This window comes from Convolutriloba macropyga, chromosome 2 (genome assembly GCF_964194025.1).
Source record: "Convolutriloba macropyga chromosome 2, txConMacr16.3, whole genome shotgun sequence".
NCBI classification, from domain to species: domain Eukaryota; kingdom Metazoa; phylum Xenacoelomorpha; order Acoela; family Convolutidae; genus Convolutriloba; species Convolutriloba macropyga.
The window spans coordinates 42,883,710-42,904,382 of NC_134469.1; the positions used below are offsets into that span (position 1 = coordinate 42,883,710).

Here is a 20,673-nt window from a genome sequence, read left to right on the forward strand (position 1 = left end):
CTCTTTGAGCACTTGAGGTAGTTTATCTACTGCCAAATAGAGTGTCGAACTTGTTTGCAGATCAACAATCTGCTAGTACTATTTGAGCTCATTCACAAAGTTTGAACCAATAATTGAGAGCCTAATCAGTTGACCTGTTGAGGCGTGAGGTTTCACCTGACTTGCTTCGCAAAGACTCTCTAGCTGGGCATCAATGATCACATGAGGCCTTCCAAACTTCCTCTACCGAATGCTCCATGCAGCACCATAGAACTCCCCAGAATATCCCATTCCAGAGATTGCTGACCTTCCGTTGCCTGTCAGTAGAGTCTTCAGATGGCCCATCTTATCTTCTCTGAGTCCGGGATTGGGCGTTGATTCACTGTAACAAGGAACATAGATCACTCCGGCCTTTTGAGAGGGTTTCCGTCGAAGTTGTTCAACTTCAGCTTTGGTAGGTTACTGCTACCAGAATAACCCCTTTTGTATCATAAACGAGCTCTGGGGAAAAAGTTTTGGTCTTCAACACTTGAGGAAAGATCTCGTGAACTGCGATATCTAGAGAAGTTACTATGCCTGTTCACTTCAGTGGTTACTTCGAAGAGAAGTGTTGATCGATCTGGTGTTAGAAGGTTGTTGATTCTACAGGCCTAATCTGAGATATCTTTCTTTTTCGAGGTCCAGTTGAAGGGTGACTTGTCTCGAGCACCAGTCGATTGGGAACCGACATCACCGTTCTCTAAGGCTGTTCTCTTCACTTTGCGCTCTAGCTCACACACTTCCTCCACCAGTTGATGCTTGGTTTCTTGTTTCCTCATTTTCATTTCCATCTCATCTTGGTTTTGAAATCGATATTGAAGTTCTTCATCTTTTCGTCGCGCATATGCTTTGCTGAATATGTTTCCGAAACATTCTCCGCATGTTGGCCCCTTGCGGTTGCTCCGTTTTGCACTCTTTGACCAATTGGGTTATCCATGGAGTAGTTGTTGTTACTCTCGCTGTCGTTCACTGCTTCAGTTAAGTTACTTTGCTCTGCATTCATTGCGGTCTTTTCCCTATTTATGCAAGACAATGATATTCCAAACTTGCTTTGCACTTTGTTGCTTCTTTCAAATGTTCCTCAACGAAATTTTCAAGGTTGGGCACAAGCTTGCTTCGATGCTGCAGTTGCCTGAGTATTTCTTCCTCTAGAAGTTGAAGTTGGTAAAGGACCTTTGGTTTGTTGGGTCTATCTGAAACTTTAATTATTTTGTAGCCAAGACTTCTTTTACTGTTGACTTCTTCCACTAACTCTAAAAACTTCTTGTCGTATCTGTGAACAGTTGATTGAAGCTCTTTTCCACTGGAAATATCTGTTGCGGTTCAGTTTTGTTTTTGCCTGTCGCTTTCAAACAGGGTTAGCTATTCAACTTCTTTTGTGAATTGCACTCGCACCTTTCGCTCTGTCTCACTGTCATTGCGCTGTTGATTCGTTTGATTTTCTTTGGGCGGTGGTTTTGGCACACTCTTTATCAGATTGGACAGCAGTTTGCCTTCTATGGTCCAGATAAGAGGCCAAAATGTAACGGCTGCTCTCCTAGCAAAGTCAAGAAAAATTAAAAACCGACTAGTTCGTTTCAGTGGTATTAAATCTGTCCGGATATTCTGTTTTTGCAGTTAATTTTTGTGAACTGTATTGTCCGCTATATTAGAAGTTAACAAGTCTCTTTATTGGTCCTAAAGAACACCAATATCGACTTAGGAAAGAACCCGTTAAAGCCAGTAAGAGCAACTGACCATGTGCTTTGCACAAAGTTTTTCTTACTTACGAACCTTGTTCCTGAGAAAGAGCTTTGAGAATATCCAGTTATTTCTCTTTTCAAAAAGTCAAAACTAGATTACACTGTACTATCACTAATATGATCTACAGAAACAAGACACAATAACAATTAATTTACCATTCAAGAAAATATGTTTCAAAACGAACTGAATGTCAATTTAGTATAATGGGAATTGCAAATCTCAACTGATTTTTGCTTTTCAGCTCTCTTTATACTGCCGTCCATTTCAATTTTGCATTTCTGATTGGTTGTAGATCACTATGTTGAATTATATTAGAAATCCACTGAGTTTGAGGTTCGGGATACTTTATACGGTGCGCTGCACTCTCTGAATTGTTAAAAAAATAGCAAAATTCATCAAAATTTGCGTACCAAATTAATAATCTCTTACTCAGTTTAAGCCTAATTTGGTTGATTGTGAAGACGTGAATAAGTGGCAAAAACAACGTAGCTTGATTTTCTGTTTCAGCTCAATTTCATGTATGATGAACGCGTACTAATAATAGTTACTGAACAAAAAAGTTGAACGAAGTGAACAAATCATTATGAATTCGATAGAATGTGGCATAAAATTTCGCTTGTCATGCTATTCTAACTTCACTGCTTGAGATGGCCTTGAAGCGCTACTCAGTTTGGTTGCTGAGTTTGGAAAGCTCAGCCACTAAACTGCTCAAGCGGCAAAGCGCAAGCTATGTTAATCCATCAAAGTTTTCTATATTTGAGAAAAATTTAAAAACTGCTAGTAAAAATTGGTACAGAACTTATCAACTTCGTTAATTTTTCTCATTAAAATTGCTAATTTATAGCATAAAAATTTTAATTATTCAAAAATTAAATAAATCTTCAGCAGGTTTTGTCGTTTTAAATCCCAATGAAAGCGTTGATAAAACTAAACAATATCCAATAAGTTTATCAAGTTAGAAATGAATCATGAAAAGGACTTATAGGAAAGACCAATATTCAAAAGCAAAAACTCTTATATAACCACAACCTATCCCAATGGAAAACCCCAGAAGAAAAATTTAAATAAAATGTTTAACAGTGAATCTAGCAAAAACTCAAGGCTATATTGCGTTTAAAAGCAAGCTGCATACGGAAAATTGAAAAAAGAGTAAAATTGTTAATTCGAATCAATACTTTTCAAAAAAAGCAGAGAAAAAACTACAAATCATTAGAGAATGTAGGAAAAATACATGCAGGTGTGCTGAACACAGACATTGTAAAAAAGAATAAAGAAACTAATTTGCAACTCTTGAAAAATAGAAAATCAAAAAGGAAATTCTAATTAAAAATCAAATTGTAATCATTAAGTAAATAAATCACAAATTTGTAATTATTAAGTCAAGGTTCGCAAAGAATGCAATCGAGGTTCTTGCATACCCTTCTTCCTGTCAGAGTAAGAAATAAAAACCGTTCATGCTCGAAACACAAACAATTTGAAATAGAAAAATTGGTCAAAAAATGGTAAAATTATTTACTTTATTTGAGAGAAGTATTAGCAAAAACATTTCAATTAATAATAAAACGAAAAAAAATCTGGCGGTGCAAATGAAGTGTTTCTTACAGAGTTTTAATAATAAACAACTACAAAATACAAAAGAACTGAGTAAACTGGGACAAATTCGCCTAAACTGGATTAATTTTCGTACACTTTTGTAGAAACAAGAAAATTGAACGTCAAAAAGAGACTTTCAATTGATAAATTAACCAAAGGAAGTTGTCATTTTTATTGAGCGGTTAGAAAAAGGGTCCGATCAAAGCTACAAAAATGATGAAATAGATGGAGAAAAGCCAAAAATTGAAAAAAAAATTGAAAAATATTTACCACTTTTTCACTTGAAACGCATTGTTATGAGCACAAAAACTCTGTGGAATCATTTTTAGAGGGTTATATATTCATGCAGCTTCGATGAAAGCTTGTTTCTGCAAAAAAAATACAGCGGAAAAAATTGGGCCAAATATACGAAAACACGGCTAAAAATTGTCATCTATATGCGCCACTCTCTCGAAAACACTTTTCAAAATCAAAAAGTTGTTCACTCAACGCAGCACATGATTAAAAATAACTTCTCTAGTTCAGAAAAAAGTTCACACGGCAATTTACTCAGTTTCGCTTTTAGGTCAAAATGCCGTCTGCCGTTTGAACAAATAGTGCTTACTGTAAAAAAACACGCTAAGAACATAGCCCGAAGAATTCCGGAAGCAACTCGAATGGTCAAAACTTCACAAAAAATCCTTAATTGCAGCTGAAGCCATTACGTTTTGTATTAAATCATTAAGTCATTACTTCCCCAGGTCTGATCTAAAAATTGGTGAAGATTAAATCACTCACCAAAAGAAACAACATGCATCAAAATTTTATATTATTGAAATCGTTTGGTATCAATAGAAAAGTCCAAAATACTTAGGATGGTCAAATTACTGATAGGGCGAAATCTGACAGGGCTAACAATTGCCCTCAAATAATTCGTGGCTCTAATCTCAAAAAGATCGCGAAAGCAAACAGCAGACAATAATCTGAGGAAGTAGGTTAAATTTTTCAAAAAGATAAAAAAAGCTCAAATTTAAGAATTAGAGAACCACAATAAATAGATTTCTAATCACTGCAACTAAGACAAAAATAACATATAAATCATCCGTGTTGTATATATGCTAGACAACATGATTTCGTACTATTTCAAAAATTAATTTATTAATCAGAAAAGATATAAGCAAAAGAATAACATTCGAAGGCAAAAAGTCGTTTAAGAAAAAAACCAAGGCCGGAGCAAGATTAAAACAAATAGAATAAAGAGGAAATTGTGGAAAAAGTTTTCTAGCAAACTCTCAGTACTTCCGTATAATGCATGAAATCGATTGCAAACCAACGAAATGACGAGTTCTAAGAAAAATCTGAAATCTTTCATTTTTTTTATTGAAAAAAATTAATATAACGAATATAAATAAAGTTGCCAAAACAACGCTAAAAAGACACAAACTAGAATGTGAAGAATATGGACACATTATAATGAACATCGTAATAAAAGTTAAAAATTCAAATTTAAAAAAATTAAGAAAAACGATAACATTTCATTGTTCAGCATTGGAGACATAGAAAAAACAACGAGCCATCCGAGACAATGATCCATTCTCTTGAACAGAGCAACAAAAAAAGAAAAGGCAGAATTCAAACATACGAAACATTGAAACAATTTGCAAGCAATTGGTCAGAAAAACTTTTAAGACTGCATTTATGAAAAAAAAATTAAATGTTTTTCAAAAACTTAACGCCAAAAAAGAATCGAATTCTCATTAAAGCGAAATTAAAGTCCCTCATGTTGCGCAAAAAGTCTTTCTAGTAATCAAACCCAAAACACGAACAAAAAACTGACAAAATCGGATTATCATATGTAAAAAATTTCAAAACAAAAAGTACACGGAGGTAGAAAGAGGCGCTGAGTATATGAATTATCAAAAAGAAAATGCCATTTTAACCGAAAATCCAAAAATGAAGAAATTAAATGAAAAAATCTAAAAAATTATCTAAAAAAAATCAAGAAATTTGTGCCAATTTTGAGCTTGAAACGCATTTTCAGGCACTAAAAAACACTGTGGTATCAATTTCAGAGGCTTACCTTCCAAGCATCGATTAAATTTTTTTCTAAAAAAAAAATAATTACATGCAAAAAAACTGGGCCACTTAAATGAAGAAATGGCTAAAAACCGTTATCCATATGTGCCATTCAGTCAAAAACTACTTTTCAAAGTCAAAACGTCATTCACTAAACACAGCGCATGATCAAATAAACATCTGTCGCTCAGAAAACATTATTTCACACTGCAATTTTGCTCACTTTCGCTTTTAGGTCAAAACAGCGCCTGAACGAATAGTACTTCCGGTAGAAAAAACATAGCCGCAAGAATTCCGGATGCGACTCGAAGCCTCTCAAAACTTCACAAATAAACCGTAAATGCAGCTCAAGCCATTACCTTTTGAAATAAACCATTAACTCACTGCCTGGCTTTGTCCGATCTAAAAATTGTTGAAAATTAAACCACCGTCACCAAGAGAAACAAAATGATGCATAAATTTAAATTATGGAAAACGTTTGGTAACGTTAAAAACAGTCCGAAAAAAAGGATGCTCAAAACACTGATAGGCTGAAAAAATTGACAGGGCTATCAATGGCCCTCAAATGATTCTTGATTTTTATCTCAGAATGATCGCGAAAGCAAACGGCAGAAAAAATTCTTAGCGATAGGTTAATTTTTTCAAAAAAAGAATGCTCAAATTTAAAAGTCAAAAAACCACTCCAATTAGGTTTCCAATCAAAGCAATTAGAACAAAAACATCTCCTACGTCCTCATTCTTGTATATATTCGAGATATGCCTCCATACTAATTCAAAAAATAAATCAACCATAGGAAAGACAAGCATCATTATAAAGTTCAAAGGCAAAAATTGTTTAAAAACAAAACTAAGGCCGGAAGAAAACTGAATAAATAGTAATAAGCGCAAATTTCGGTTTAGGTTTTCTAGCAAACTCTCAGGACTAATTTATGATGAGTGAAATCAATTGCAAACCAAAGAAATGACGAACATCTTAGAAACAGTTTAAATCATTCAATTTTTTAACAACTGAAAAAATAATATAACGAATATAAATGTAGCTGCCAGGACAAAGTCAGAATGATACAAACTAGATTGCAAAGAATATGGACACTATGTAAGGAACACAGCAACAAAAAAACTAATTCTTGAATTTTGAAAGTTAAAAATCAAAATTAAAAATGAAGAAAAACGAATACATTTCATTGTTCAGCCTTCGAGACATAGTAAAGAAAATGAGTCATCCGAGACAAAGATCCATCTTCCTGAACAGAACAAAAAACAAGTAAGCGGAATACAAACATACAAAACATTTTGCAAAAAAAAAGATGTTCAATTAATTTTGGAGTTCAATTAAATTTAACATTTATGAAAAAAAGTTTATCAACGAAAAATGAAAAAAAAACTGTTTTCGACAAACTTAACGCCAAAAAAGATTGAACATTTGTTGAAAAAGGAAATTCAAGTCCCTCATGTTGCCCAAAAAGACTCGTTCTAATAATTAAAACCAAAATAAAAACAAAAATTGAGAAAAATTGGAAAAAACTACCAAAATCGGATTAGCATATGTACAATTTTATAAAACAAAATTACATCGAGGTGGAAAGAGGCCTTGAGTATATGAATTGTCAGAAGGAAGTAGCCACATCAACTGATTTTTGACAAAAAGACAGCTGAAATATCCAAAAATGATGAAATAAATAGAAAAAAAGCCAAAAATTAAATAAAAAATCGAGAAATATGTGCCAATTTTGAATTTCAAACGTATTTTCAGGCTCTGCAAAACACTGTGGTATCATTTTCCAAACTTTACATTTCAATATAGCGTCAAATAAAATTTATTTTTACAAGAACCAAATTACAGGCAAAAACACTGGGCCACTTAGACGAAAAAAACGGCTAAAAAAACGTTATCTATATGTGCCAGTAAAAAACTACTTTTCAAAGTCAAAAAGTCATTCACAAAACGCAGCGCATGATCAAAAAATTTCTCTCGCTCAGAAAAAATTATTTCACACTGCAGTTTTACTCACTTTCGCTTTTAGGTCAAAACAGCGTCTGAACGAATAGTACTTCCGGTAAAAAAAACCTTAAGAAAACCAATACTCCTATTCGAGTCGTAAAAAACGTTAAGAAAACCAATACTCCTCTTCAAGTCGTAATAAAAATCAATAATCCTCTTCGAGTCGTAATAAAGAACTTTCATTCAGAAAATTGAAAATTTTGCTGTGATCGCTGTCATGAAAATAGCCTAACTATTATTATAAATGGTAGACAATTCTTCATTTTCAATTTAGGAAATTGACCGAAAAAGGCCTGTGTTTTGCTGCAAAATTGGATGCAAACAGCTTGGCATCAATTTAATTACCGCAAAGTTTGTTTGAAATTGCAGTCACGAGTAATTTTACCTCTCTGGCAACATTTTCCGTGCCGTCTAATCACGCCCGATTCCAAATCCTCAGAAAAACGTTTCACATATTAGGAAATAAAGCTGACTTTCTGACTCTATTTTCAACTCCTTTAATCATTTAATCCAGGCCGACGAAGGAAAAATAAGGATATGGAATAGCAAAGAAAAGCAATCATTTGTTTTGTTTATGATGATAAGGAAAAACAATACTTTATCTTGTTTATTCTTTGAGGTCATCCTGGTAAAAAGTGACTATGTTCCACTGGATGCACAGCGTGTGTTTGGCTAATTAGAGAGAGCTTGCTTTAAGACTATCAGCTTGATTCTAAATTAAAATGCTTTTAAGCATTTTCGACTTGATTAAAAGTTACTTTGTTTGTTGAAAAAAGGGATGTGGAAAGATAATCCAGACTTTCTGATTAACTATCGAGTGAAGGCAATTATTATCTAAGCAGGAAATTTTTAGCCCGCTATCCCATTTTATCGCATAGGATAATGTGGGAAACTGGGCTATCCTTAACATGATCAACAATTTGTTTAGTTGTTGCCCGTATACCGCATATGTTCAATATTTTCTCAAATGTGATATCAAAAAATGAAATTAATTCATAAGAAATTAAAAAACCATTTAAGTTTCAAAAAATTGACGGAGAGAGGACTAGACACAGAAAAATTCCATCGAACGGGAGCGGAAAATTGATCAATTACCCGTACTTAAATACATTTGAAATCAGCGCTGCGCCAGTAAAAATTACATTATGTATTTTACCATGAACCTAGCTATGTTCATGTCACTTTTTTGACATTACATAGTGTTTGGCAGAATTGCTCGATATGAGTCACTTTAAGCATGTCTTAGCATTATCTGCAAATGAACAAAATACGACTGTTTTCGTTCTGAGCATTTATAATTACCGCCTGTTGAAAATCTGGGCATCAAGATTTACCGCCATTTTTTCTTTTGAGCATAACCAATTATTGACCTAATTACCCGCGCTTTGTTTGCTTTAAGTGCATATTGAGATCATTGAGTGCAATTACAATTTATACTCTCTCGAACAGGTCCTCATGCTGCATCTAGTTGATTCTCCTGTTTGCATGCTTTGACTGCTCTAATTAATAAAACTAATTCAAAAGGGAATGAAACGAGTTCAAAAATTGAATTGAGGAAAAAGGAAATAATTAAACATGAACTTCATAATTATGGGAAAACAAATTATAATTAACAAATTATAACGAAAAGTAAAGTCCTCCTCTGATGGCCTTTAGATCTAGTTTGAAGAACTAGTTTATATCTTGTTTGTTTGTTTTTGAAGTTTGAGTTCTGTTGAAATTCGTCAAAAAATCACTTGTTTATAACGCAGCAGGTTGTCCCGAGGTAGCAGCCGTCTTTTCCTTCGATCGCCATACTGGTCCACCACGTGCACGTGCATGGACTATAATTATAATCGATCGCACTCGTGTCGAACGTCGTCAAATCGTCACTGTGAGTGCAGGTAACACAAAAAATCGGGTAAACCGAGCCAAAATAAAAAACGATAGCAGGACTTCAACCATACATCTGAAACAATAGAAAAAAGGCAGAAACCGAGTTTTTTATTAATTCGTTAGAGGCTAAAAAGTATGACATCATTTTTCAGTACAAATATTCATGCAGCTCAGTACAAATCAGCTCAGACTTGCTCAGTACAAATATTCATGCAGCTCAGACTTGCTCAGTACAAATATCCATGCAGCTTCTGCCTATAAAATCGATATTTGCAGAATGATCCGAGAGCACGTTTTATTGTGTTACCTGCACTCACAGTGACGATTTGAGCACGTGCGACACGAGTGCGATCGATTATAATTATAGTCCATGCACGTGTATGTGGTGGACCAGAATGGCGATCGAAGGAAAAGTCGGCTGCTACCTCGGGACAACCTGCTGCGTTATAAACAAGTGCTATTTCGATCATCAACGAGTTTCCACAGAATATAAACTTGATGATGGGGGGGGGGGGGTGGGTGGCTGATTTGTTGGGGGGGGGGGGGTGGTTGTGAGGAATGATGGAATGATTGAAAGGAAGCAGCATCTCCATTATAGCCCCATCGCCCGTTCGCCCCGTCGCCGTTCGCCCCGTTCGCCCGTTATATCCCCATCTCCCTCTGAACTATAGCGTGCTCCATCATGTGAAGTCAAAATTTGGTCAATTCGAAATTTTCTATTTATATTTAATGCACATGAAATTTATCATTGAAACGAATGAGAAGAATGGTCAGACAAATGTAAGTCTGTAATAATTCATGCTCAGAGCAATAACAGTCTGTAGATTTAATTTTTTTTATCTGCACAGGATTAGTCACAATTTTTCTCTTCAGATACGATTGTGCAGTACTGTTTAAATTCAATTTCACTGGTTCAGAACTTGGTAACTATGTAACCAAAGTACGGGTATATCTTAATTTTATACTAGTTTCACACTTAATGAAGAAAATAGCCGGCCTATCTCATCCGAAGATACGAGCGGTGATCTAGTGGGTGTCTTTTTGCCTCTATTTGTTTCACCTCCTGTCATTTAACCCTGATTTAGTCAGCCGGCATATCACCTCGATTTTAATTCTTACTATAATTTGAATAATTAACATTCAAAATTAGTTAAAACTTAGGGTTGTGGACACGGCCTGAAAAAGAAAAGATTTCAGGTTAAATTATGTTTATGTGGGGGGTAAAAAGATATGATGATCAAAATAAATGAATCGAAATAGAAATAAGTAAAGCCAGGTGAGTGATTTAGTATGAGAACTTCCAGAAGTTGTTGATTAGATCAAAAATTCCATTAACACCTTAAAGGGATCTGATCTTGATGTGACATTTGCCCATTGTTCACGTGTGGGGGTGAATTGCTTGACCGGGGTCATTACGGATAGAGGAAAATTGGGTGCTGTGGTGATTTTGGGCTAATTTGGAAGCGAGGAATGGTACATTTGGGCCAAAAGGGGAGGCAGGGAGGTTGGAAAGGGGAAGAGAATGGGGGTACTGTTTATTGACAGAATGGGAATAATAAAAACAAAAGAGGCTTCCCCTCAATTGATTTGTTAGCCCGGAGGAACAAGCCAATACTATCAACCACTCACGCATACACAAGCTAACACACCTAGTAAATAATTACCCAAATTTTGGTACATGCACGGAACGCCATTATATAAAAAAGAAGAAATACTTAAATTTTCCCACATTTCTTCTCATTAGCGTCCCATTTTAATACCTGCCAAATAATCCCAAAATTGCTCTCTTATTGGAAGAACTTGAATAGCCGATAGGGAGTAGTCATTTAATGTTTGGATCATTGCTTGATTGAATGAGGCAACTAGCACTATGAACTGTTTAGATTGTAAGTGAAAATTGAGCTGTGTTTGGACTTATTGAAGCGAGGGTGATAATTTTGGCTGTACGAATATAATGGGCATTCGAGGGCATTTATGACAGAAGCTGGAGGGCTATATGAAGGTGCCGTTGCTTGGCAACCCGGAAGGCCGGGCGAAAATTGAGTATGAGAGGTACAGGGGGAAGTGAGCAGTGGAGTACAAATTGGAGTGGGTAGTTATTTGGTGTTGGGTACAGGGATGGGGGAGGGTATACGGTTGGGCTGCTGGGGGTGTTATGTTGGGTGGGTAGTGGAGATGATGGGTTGATTCTAGTTCATCCTTGGCTGTTATTTGTGCTATTTTTCCCACTTCAACTTATCCAACAAAGTAATTAGCCAAAAGCTACGAGAGTAATCTAACTTAGCCTCCGCTTGACTGACAGCTAATCAAATCAGTCAACATACACTCACTTCTCTACCCCCGCCCCATTTTCTACAGATTGCAATCCACATCATACCACAACCCCCTCCCCCTATCGGTACCATCCCAAGTCAGAATGACCAAAACAAATACCCCCGCATTAACGTCCCTCCAAATCAAGAGCCTCCCTCTCTTCCTACTCCGCTTCTCCTCCTCAACTAATGCAGACCAAATTTTCATATTTTCCAATTTCATTAGCGGTAATCCCAGATTTATTCAGCATTCCAAAAAATCGCTATAACGAAACATGATGATATGACAATCGCTATTACAGAAATGACTCCAAATTTTACAGAGACATCGGTGAATTTATCGAAATTGTTTGTTAATGACCATGAAAATGTGGATAAGGAATACATACAGATCAGGAAGATATCCCTTAAGCCAGATATCTCTCCTCTCTCTGGGTTACATCGGATACATGGTTTCATAAAATATATCTTTCAATATTTTATTCGCTACCTTAGCAGAAATACATAGATAAAAAGCTACCTAGTGAGATTTTCCGAAATATATATCTTTAAAAACTATGTTCCGAGCTAAACTCTTAATTTTTCTTTTTGACGCAATTCTCATTATTTAGGTCCAAAAAATCAAGGAAAGGGTTTTGGCTCAGTAAAAATTGATCAATATTTTTACTGAATTATCTTCATGATTATTTCTGACCGTCTTCGTGCGTTAATAACCCATTTTGGTCTTTGTTTTAGGGTATGTCCCGAAATAAAGTTTTTTCCCGCTTTTCAAAAACGCTCATATCAATAATTTGAATTTATTTAGCTAAGAGCGCAGTGTCACCTAGTGTTCTAAACTTTCGAAATCACTTAGGCGGCCTTTCATAAAGACTGTGATTGATTTGATCTTTGACGGAATGTCATGTATCGCCAGATAATTTTGGTCATAAACAAAACAAATAATTTTTGCATTTGCGAAACGATCAAAACCAATCCTATCGGTGAGACAAACGAACAAGTTAGTGTTTTTACTCTGTTGTTTTTATGCTACTCTAAGTTTTACCCTTTTTTACGACGAAAAAGGTATGACAAAATTATTGTTTTTCATTTTCGAAAAGAATGGTTGTTTGTCGATGTTTCAGTATTAACTTGTGAAACTAGTTTTTACCTTAGAGCCATTTTGCGACTCAAATTCTGTTAGCACCTATGTATTGTTGTGTAGTGCTTTTATTAGTATTTTATGATAGAAGCTTTCTATTGTTTTTCCAAAAACATAAAAGATTTTTGTTCTCTCGTCCAAAAAACCGCTACGAATAAGAAATTTTGCTATTTTTAGTTGATGTGAACAACTGGTTTTGTAGTCAATTTAAGATTAGAAACATTCGGCTCGAAGTGATTTCAATATCTGAATATTTATAAAAGGAAAATTTTAAAATTTTATTATATCAGTAATTAAATTTTGCGCTCGAAGTTGACCAAAGACACATTTCAGCGTTCGGGGTTTTTGTAGGTAAAGATTTTCACAAAAGTAAAAAATCAACTCCTTTGTTTGCATTAGTAGACCTTGTTTCTCTCTTCCAAAAAATTTTGTAAAATACTTTGTTTTTCATGTTGTCCTCTTTATCAAAGTTTTTCCAAAAGCCCATTTGAAACAAATGGGTATATCTCGGAAGTGTAATTATTTAACTAGTTTAGCTGACAAATCAAAAAACAAAAAACGGGAATCTTTGCAATGAAACAAAGCAAAGTGAATTTTTTTGGAATATTTTTCGACCTGAATTTTTCATCATGCAATAGTCACACACAAAATTAAAAGAAAACTAGATTATCTGATTTTAAGAATGATAAAAGCGAAAGCTGAAAAAAAAGAAAGCAGCAAAAGCGTGACGTCCTTGAGAAAAAGAATGCTCTAAAAACTCTTATGCGTTTAAAGCAGCAAAAGCCTTTCAAAAACATCTCTTAAAACATTGTTTCTTACTGAAATCTTTATTGATAGCATATCTAAACGTTTTTTTCTAGTCTACTCATTAATTCTTTTTCCTTCTGTTTATCGTCTTATCACCATGGACAGCAACGAACAACCATCAGTAGCAGTGACATCTGAGGTCGTGAGTAACAATTACGCACAACAAAAAATTGAAGCACTTTGTAAGGAGGTTAAAGATCTTAAACAAAAAAAATATTGAGCAAGATCAGGAACAAAAAATTCTTCGGGAAAATCAAAAAAAACATCAATGAACGATTGCAGGCCGAGGAGAGGTATTCTCGAAAAGATAGTGTACTCATTGTGAATCCTCCTTTTAACGCGCGCACTAGTAAAAACGTGACATACGACACATTAAAATTATTTGATGATTTTCTCGGAGTGAAATCAACGGTTGATAGCATTAAAGCGTGTCATATAATACCCAACACTGAGACAGAATACCAAATGTGAACGGTGATATGCAAGTTTATTTACTTCAATGATAAGCTGGAAGATTGCAAGAAGAAAAGAGCGCTGAGGAAAGCCAAAAATCGAACATATACCTGAACGAGCCACTACCCGAAATCGAGGCACAGATAAAAGCTGAAGCAGTAAAAAAAATACGATTGTCAGTACACATAACTGCACTTTCTATGTTTTGGTTGATCGAGGAAGCCAAAAACCAACATACAAAAAAATCAATGATGTTGGAGACTTGGATAACGTTTTGGCTGGGAAAAAAATACGTACAACGCGAGGTCAAACAACAATGACCATGATGACCATTATTCGCTGGCTCACACAAAGCAGAACACAAACAATACTAAAAATGACAAAAACTTATTAATATCAGAAGTCTTGGTGAATTTCAATAATTTTTGTTAACATATTGCAAGAACTGAACTGTTATTAACACAGAACTTAACGTGTGGTTAATTTTATAAACAGCGCAAGAGATCAATTAGGATAGGCTAAGGTTAACTTAGTGTGTTTTCTCTTCTATAAGCGTGACTGTCTTGCTTGTGATTTTCGCAAGTTGTCAATAGCAAGCTGTGATGTGCGCAGTTTTGCTGATGGCGAGAGATGGGTACACTACACTAAAAAACTCTGTGATTTCCGCAGAGGAAGCAAAAAAAAAGAAACAAGAAACTTTTTATTATTACTGTTTTTTCTCTCTTTTCTTTTTAAAACTGCTTGCAATTGAAACAATTTATTTGTTGAAAATATTGAAGATCTGAAACAAAACAATGAAGAGATGGTTTTGATTGGCTTAAATTTGCTGCCAAAACGCGCTGCTCTTTTATTTCCTAAAATGACATCTCGAATCTCCACTAAATTCCACTTGAATGAAATTTTTTTGTTCTCGAATTTCCACTTGAATGAAAAAAACTCAAAACTTCTGCAAAATATAAGATCACTGTCGAAAAGTTTTGACGAATTCAAAATATTTCAAGAAAGTGAGAAACAGGCAATTGCGATTTGCTTAACTGAAACGTGGCAAAAACCAACAGATAACAAACAAATTTTTATTCTAGCAAATTACAGTAGCTTGTTTAGTTCGGAAAGAAAAAAGAGGGTGGTGGCGTTGGAATATTTGTAAATTGCACGGCTAATGCAAAATTGCTTGCAAAACTGGAAAAAGTCTCAATTCAGGCTATATCAGTTCTGATAAATTATAGAGGGACTGAAATAGTTATAACCTGTTTTTATATACCGCCAAACTGCACCAATGAAGTTACGTTTTCAACTTTAGGAAGTTATTTAGATGAAATAGTTCTCAAACCAAATACCAAACATATACTTTGTGGAGACTTGAATATTAATTTTTTTCACAAAGGAAAAAAAAATGACCAGCTAAAATCAACACTTAGCGCTATTGGGCTCTCTTTTGTGTCATCACAAGATGCAACAAAAGAAACCAATTACGCGAAAATGTTACTTGATGTGTTTTTTACAAAATTCAAATCCTCTCAAAAAGTACTGAAAACAGCTGTAAGCGATCACTTTACCATTAAATTACAATTTTCTGAAAATAACAAATTTTCCAAAAAAAAAATGTAATAAGATACGAGTATGGATAAAATTACAGAACACAGATAATCTGAATCGAATAAGAGCAAAAATTGTGTCTTACAGCAACTTTCTGCTCAAGAAAAAATTAAACTCCATCAATTGCAATGAATCATTGATTAAATTCCAAGACTTTTTTAACAATGAACTGAACAAAATAATTTCGGAAAAAACCCATCTGTTAGAAACAAGAGAAACCGGATCGACAACGAAGCAAAAAATGCTGCTACAAAAAACATCACTTAAGGCAATTGTATTTGAAAGCAAAATACGAAAATCAATCCAAAGTAGTTAAAAAACTTGTCAGGAAAAAGATGAGACAATACTATCAAACAAAAATAATAAAAAAGCTGATAAAAACGCTCGATTTTTTTGCTGCTGTAAAAGAAATAATGGGTGGTGAATCCAAAAACCTAGAGATCAAGGAATTAGAGTCAAAACTATAATCGTTTAATAATTTCTTTGCAGACATAGGGAAAAAACTTACAGAAAAAATTAGTGCTAAACGCAATGAGTCCTACACAGAAAAAATTGTCAACAGCCTATTTCTCTAAAAAACAACAATAAGGGAGATAAGCAAAATTTTGAGTGATATGAAAAACAAATGCAGTGTAGATGCTTTCAATTTGAATAACTATTGCTTACGGTTGCTTGCACCATCAATTTCACCTTTTCTCTGCGAAGTCTTCAACTCCTGTCTAAATTTTGGTTTGTTTCTTGATTGCCTGAAATTGCAAAAGTAATCCCAATATTCAAGGAAGGGGACGAAAGTGATCCATCAAATTATCGTCCGATATCTCTGCTACCGGCGGTAGGCAAAAATTTTGAAAAAATTATCTTCAACAGAATTATTGTTTTCCTTAATAAAGAAAAAGTGTTAAATCAAACTCAATTTGGTTCTAGACAAAACCGCAGCGCAATTGATGCACTGGTGGAACTCAGCGAACATGTTCAATTAAATTGGGTAATTAGTAAACAAAATACGATCAGTATTTTCTTGGATCTCAAAAAAGCCTTTTACACGGTGTACCACCAAATCTTACTAGCAAAGTGCTCCAGTTATGGTCTAAGAGGACATGTTTTGAAAGTTTCGAAGTCCTATTTGAGCAGAAGATTTCAATACACTGAAATAGGCTCGAAGAATTCATCTATGAGGAGCATTAAAATTGGTGTCCCACAAGGTTCAACAATGGGTCCTTTGCTTTTTATTATATACATAAATGATCTGGCCCTCGAAACGTCTGACATAAAATCCATCCCCTATGCAGATGACACTGTAGTTTGTACAAAAGTGAACTCAAAACAAATGAAACTAAAATCAATGTAATTCTTCAGAAAATGGCCTCCTGGTTGAATAGAAATCGACCGACTTTAAATGTTGAGAAGACAAAATGCGTCAATTTTTCCGAAAGAGTGCAAAAGAATTCTGAAAGTGTGTATATTAACAGTAAAACAATCCAAAATGTTGAAAATTTTAAGTATCTAGGGATTCAGGTAGACAATAAACTAAGTTTTCAAGAACATGCTAAAAATTCAACAAAAAAATGTTAGGTTTCTGCTCATTTCTCTACTGCATTAGGAAGGTCCTAACAAATCAGTTAGTTCAAGTCTATAGAACATATGTGTGCAACCAGTAATTCACAACGGAGTCCTAGTTTACGCTAACACAAACAATCAAGTACTCAAACCTCTGAATCAAATGGTGAAAAGAATAGCCAGAATCATAACATTCAAAAAAAGTTTGACTCCATAGCAAGTAAGCGGAAAGAACTGCTACTCTATAATGTATCAGAGCTCCACCTGTATGAAATACTCAAAATGGCAATAAAAATAATACGAAAAGAATGTGAAATCCCAGTTTTAAAAAACTGTATCTCAAGGGAAGAGCTTCTCAAAATAGCAAAAACGCGAAACAGTTCTCGCAAATTGTGTTTATGTAAGAACAAGTTTGAAAATTTCTCACTGCAACCAAATATTCGTGAAATGGTTAATTGCTTGCTAAACTTTTTTCCCAATTTTGTCAACTTTATTTTTGATCTCTCAAAGCGGCAAGTAAAGGACTTTTGTCACAAGTTTTTGGACTTATCTATTATTGACAATGATGAGTTGCTATCTTGGTTTAAAATGTGAGACCAAACCGAGTACTAAACTCCAAGCTCCCAACATTTTTCTTTTAATGTAGCTAGTAAAAATTTTTATAATCTTTACATATAATCTTTGATGTTTACGATCTCTTTCGCTAGAGACACTTGAAAACAGGCCAACCATGGCCTAAAAGTGTTCTCTTGGAGTATTAAATGCATAAATGAATTTCGATATTAACTTCTATATGTAAAAGAGCAAGTTTCTTTTTTTTCTAATCAATACTTTGGAAACAATTTTATTATTATTATTATAACATAAAATTCAATATTATATGCCTCGTGAAAATTTTCTCATCAACCTGACCACATTTTTTGCATTGTTTCTTTTTTCATAGCTCCTCTAAAAATTTGGATCAAAAGTGAAAAGAAGGTCTGTTCAAAAGGCGCTAACTCATTGAAATTATTTTTTAATGAACAATCTGATATAAAAAAGCTTCAAGAATATAAATAACTATATATTCAACAACTTTCTGACAATCACAATTATTTGATTACTTGTGTTTGATGCCAACGTATTGTGCTGATATTATCTTTATTCAACACTCTTTGACAACAGTTGTTGAATATATAACCAGCTAAAAAAACTTGTTACCTTCCGATGAATATTGCAAAAATCTGAACTCTGCTTTGTGAACATTCTATTCTTTTCAGCCACGCTTTTCTCGACACTATTTCAATATGAAGAGTGACAAGAAAAGAGGGGCAGAAAAGATAGTGATATAATTTCTAGTGTAGTGTAAGTTATGCAACGACGAGAGTTAATTAAAAACGATTGTTATTTCATTGTCAAATTTCTTCTGCAAGTTGGCTTTGCCTTGGAGTTTGATAACTTCTCGATGGGGATAACAACCGTGCGGTAATACTAATTAAAAATTTTCCTTTTTCATTATGATTTGTTCAACACTTATGAGGGTTCCAATTAAAAGATAACAAGCAAACAATCCACAGTAAATACCTTTACCTTAATATGATGATTCAACTGGCACTGTTGATTTTAAAAAATGCAACGCAAATAACAAACTATTGTTTCCTGGAAAGTTTTTGGTTAATAATTACTGTGGCAAAATTAAAAATTTTTGTGCATTATCTACAAATGTATCTGGAATAACTTCAGAACGTGTTGTGTTACAATTTATTGCAGAGAATTAAATGATGGAAAGTATTCGGAATGGAACTGTGGATTATGAAATAGATGTGAGTGATTTTATTATGAGATGTGGGAACTAAACAAATGGGAATATGAGCCAGATATGAGGGGAAACCAGTTGGTAAATTTGGGTCACTCTCGAAACAGACACATAGTATTATACTCTTAACATCGCTAGCGCATTTTTGTTCTCATCACTAGCCGCGATCTTTACAACCAAACGAGTAGGCAGTTTAAAGCCATCTTTTAATTTTATTGACAGAAAAAGAACTTTACAACACAAAGTTGTAAAAAGTACAAATGTTCCGTCGATCAAAACATAAAAGCCAAACTGACTATCTCGACTGAAAGAGCAACTTATTTCGACATGTGTTGGCTATGTTACTGATAGCCAAAAATGATGAGCGCCAAGAGTAGCGAACAACTTGGACTACATTAAACTGAAAAGAAGAGAAATTCGGAAATGGGTCACAAATCTGGTCGCTGTAGTGGCATAAACTACAAAAGCAGTGACCAGTTTTTATGTACTTCTGTAATAAAGAAATAGATAGCAAATATAGCAAAAATAACCACATAGAAAGAAAGCAGAGGTAACAACAAATATAGAGGAAGAAATCCGGATAACAGTGCAAAATATAGGAAAAATGAATAACAAAAGCTGAATGAAATCTTAAACTTCAAAATCATCGAGCAGAGTTTTACTGGACAAGTGGAAAAAAGAATATGATAGCAACAGAACGGGTTTAAGAACATATTTTAACCGTAGCTCATATATAGAAGACAGATACTGTCTCTAAGTAATAAAGAGCAATTTGTGAAATTTATGAGTTTGAAGAAATGTAAATCGTTACCAGTATGTCAAGAACCTAGTCCAAAAAACAACATTTTGTAAGAAATATTTGATAAGCTCGGTTTCATAGCTCGGAAAGTTTGGTTTGGGTCGAGATCATGATTTTAAAAAGAAGGAAATTGTCGGGCTGAGACGTAAGAGATGGAAATCGCTTTTATTCGAGAAATTTAGTTTTCTGTTCATAATATAGTCAAAAGTTATACTCATTCCATTCGCAGAAATTTCAATCTCTTTTCTTTTAAAAAGTTTTTCTCGTAGTATTCTTTAGAAAAACCAGCTCGCGGCAAAATTTGATGGAAAAAAAAACTTGTTTTATATTTAAAATTTTCAAAGATAATTTTAATGTGACTTGTTGAACATTGATAGGGTTTCAGATTTATCATTTACATTCGAAGAGTCTCCATATGATCATGCAAAACCAGTACATAAGTCTATTTGTCATAATTTTGAAACGCACGATACAAACGGTTTCCTACGTTTCAAACCGAACACAATAAGATTTCCTACGTTTGAATACCAAACATACCGATGATACCAATGAATAATACGTAAGGACTTTCGTCGTTTTTGTCTAACACAGACAAAACATACCAACACATTTCTAGGTTTCAAATGGACAACTTCTGGATTAGGCAGGTGAATTGCTAAACAATTTATCGTGATGAAATTTACTGCGTTGCAAACATACAGAAATGACCACAAGTCAAAATCTTAATGAAAAAACAGCCACTTTGGGCTCAACTTTTCAAAACGTCGTTGAAACAAAAACACGATTAACGGGAAAAACAAATCACAGAGGAAAATCTCAATATTATTCCTCATACAAGTCAACAAAAAAATGAAAAAGTGGCCTTTGAAAAAATTTGCAAGAACTATAAGTTGTTTAGACTTTTTCTTTTTCAGATTCCACTGTGAAAGA

The 20,673-nt window shown here is 34.2% G+C and overlaps 1 protein-coding gene across 5 annotated transcripts in view; it reads right to left on the reverse strand.

Moving 5' to 3' along the window:
* The window catches only part of LOC142358680 (uncharacterized), a 62,476-nt gene that overhangs the window by 24,629 nt on the left and 17,174 nt on the right, over positions 1–20,673 (reverse strand). The window contains exon 1 of one of the 5 annotated variants that reach the window (XM_075410187.1): positions 18,719–18,896. The exons of the other annotated variants lie outside the window; for them this stretch is intronic. The gene's annotated coding sequence lies outside the window, so the exon portion shown is untranslated. Of the gene's footprint in view, positions 1–18,718; positions 18,897–20,673 lie in introns of those variants that run through there. 5 annotated transcript variants of the gene reach the window in all.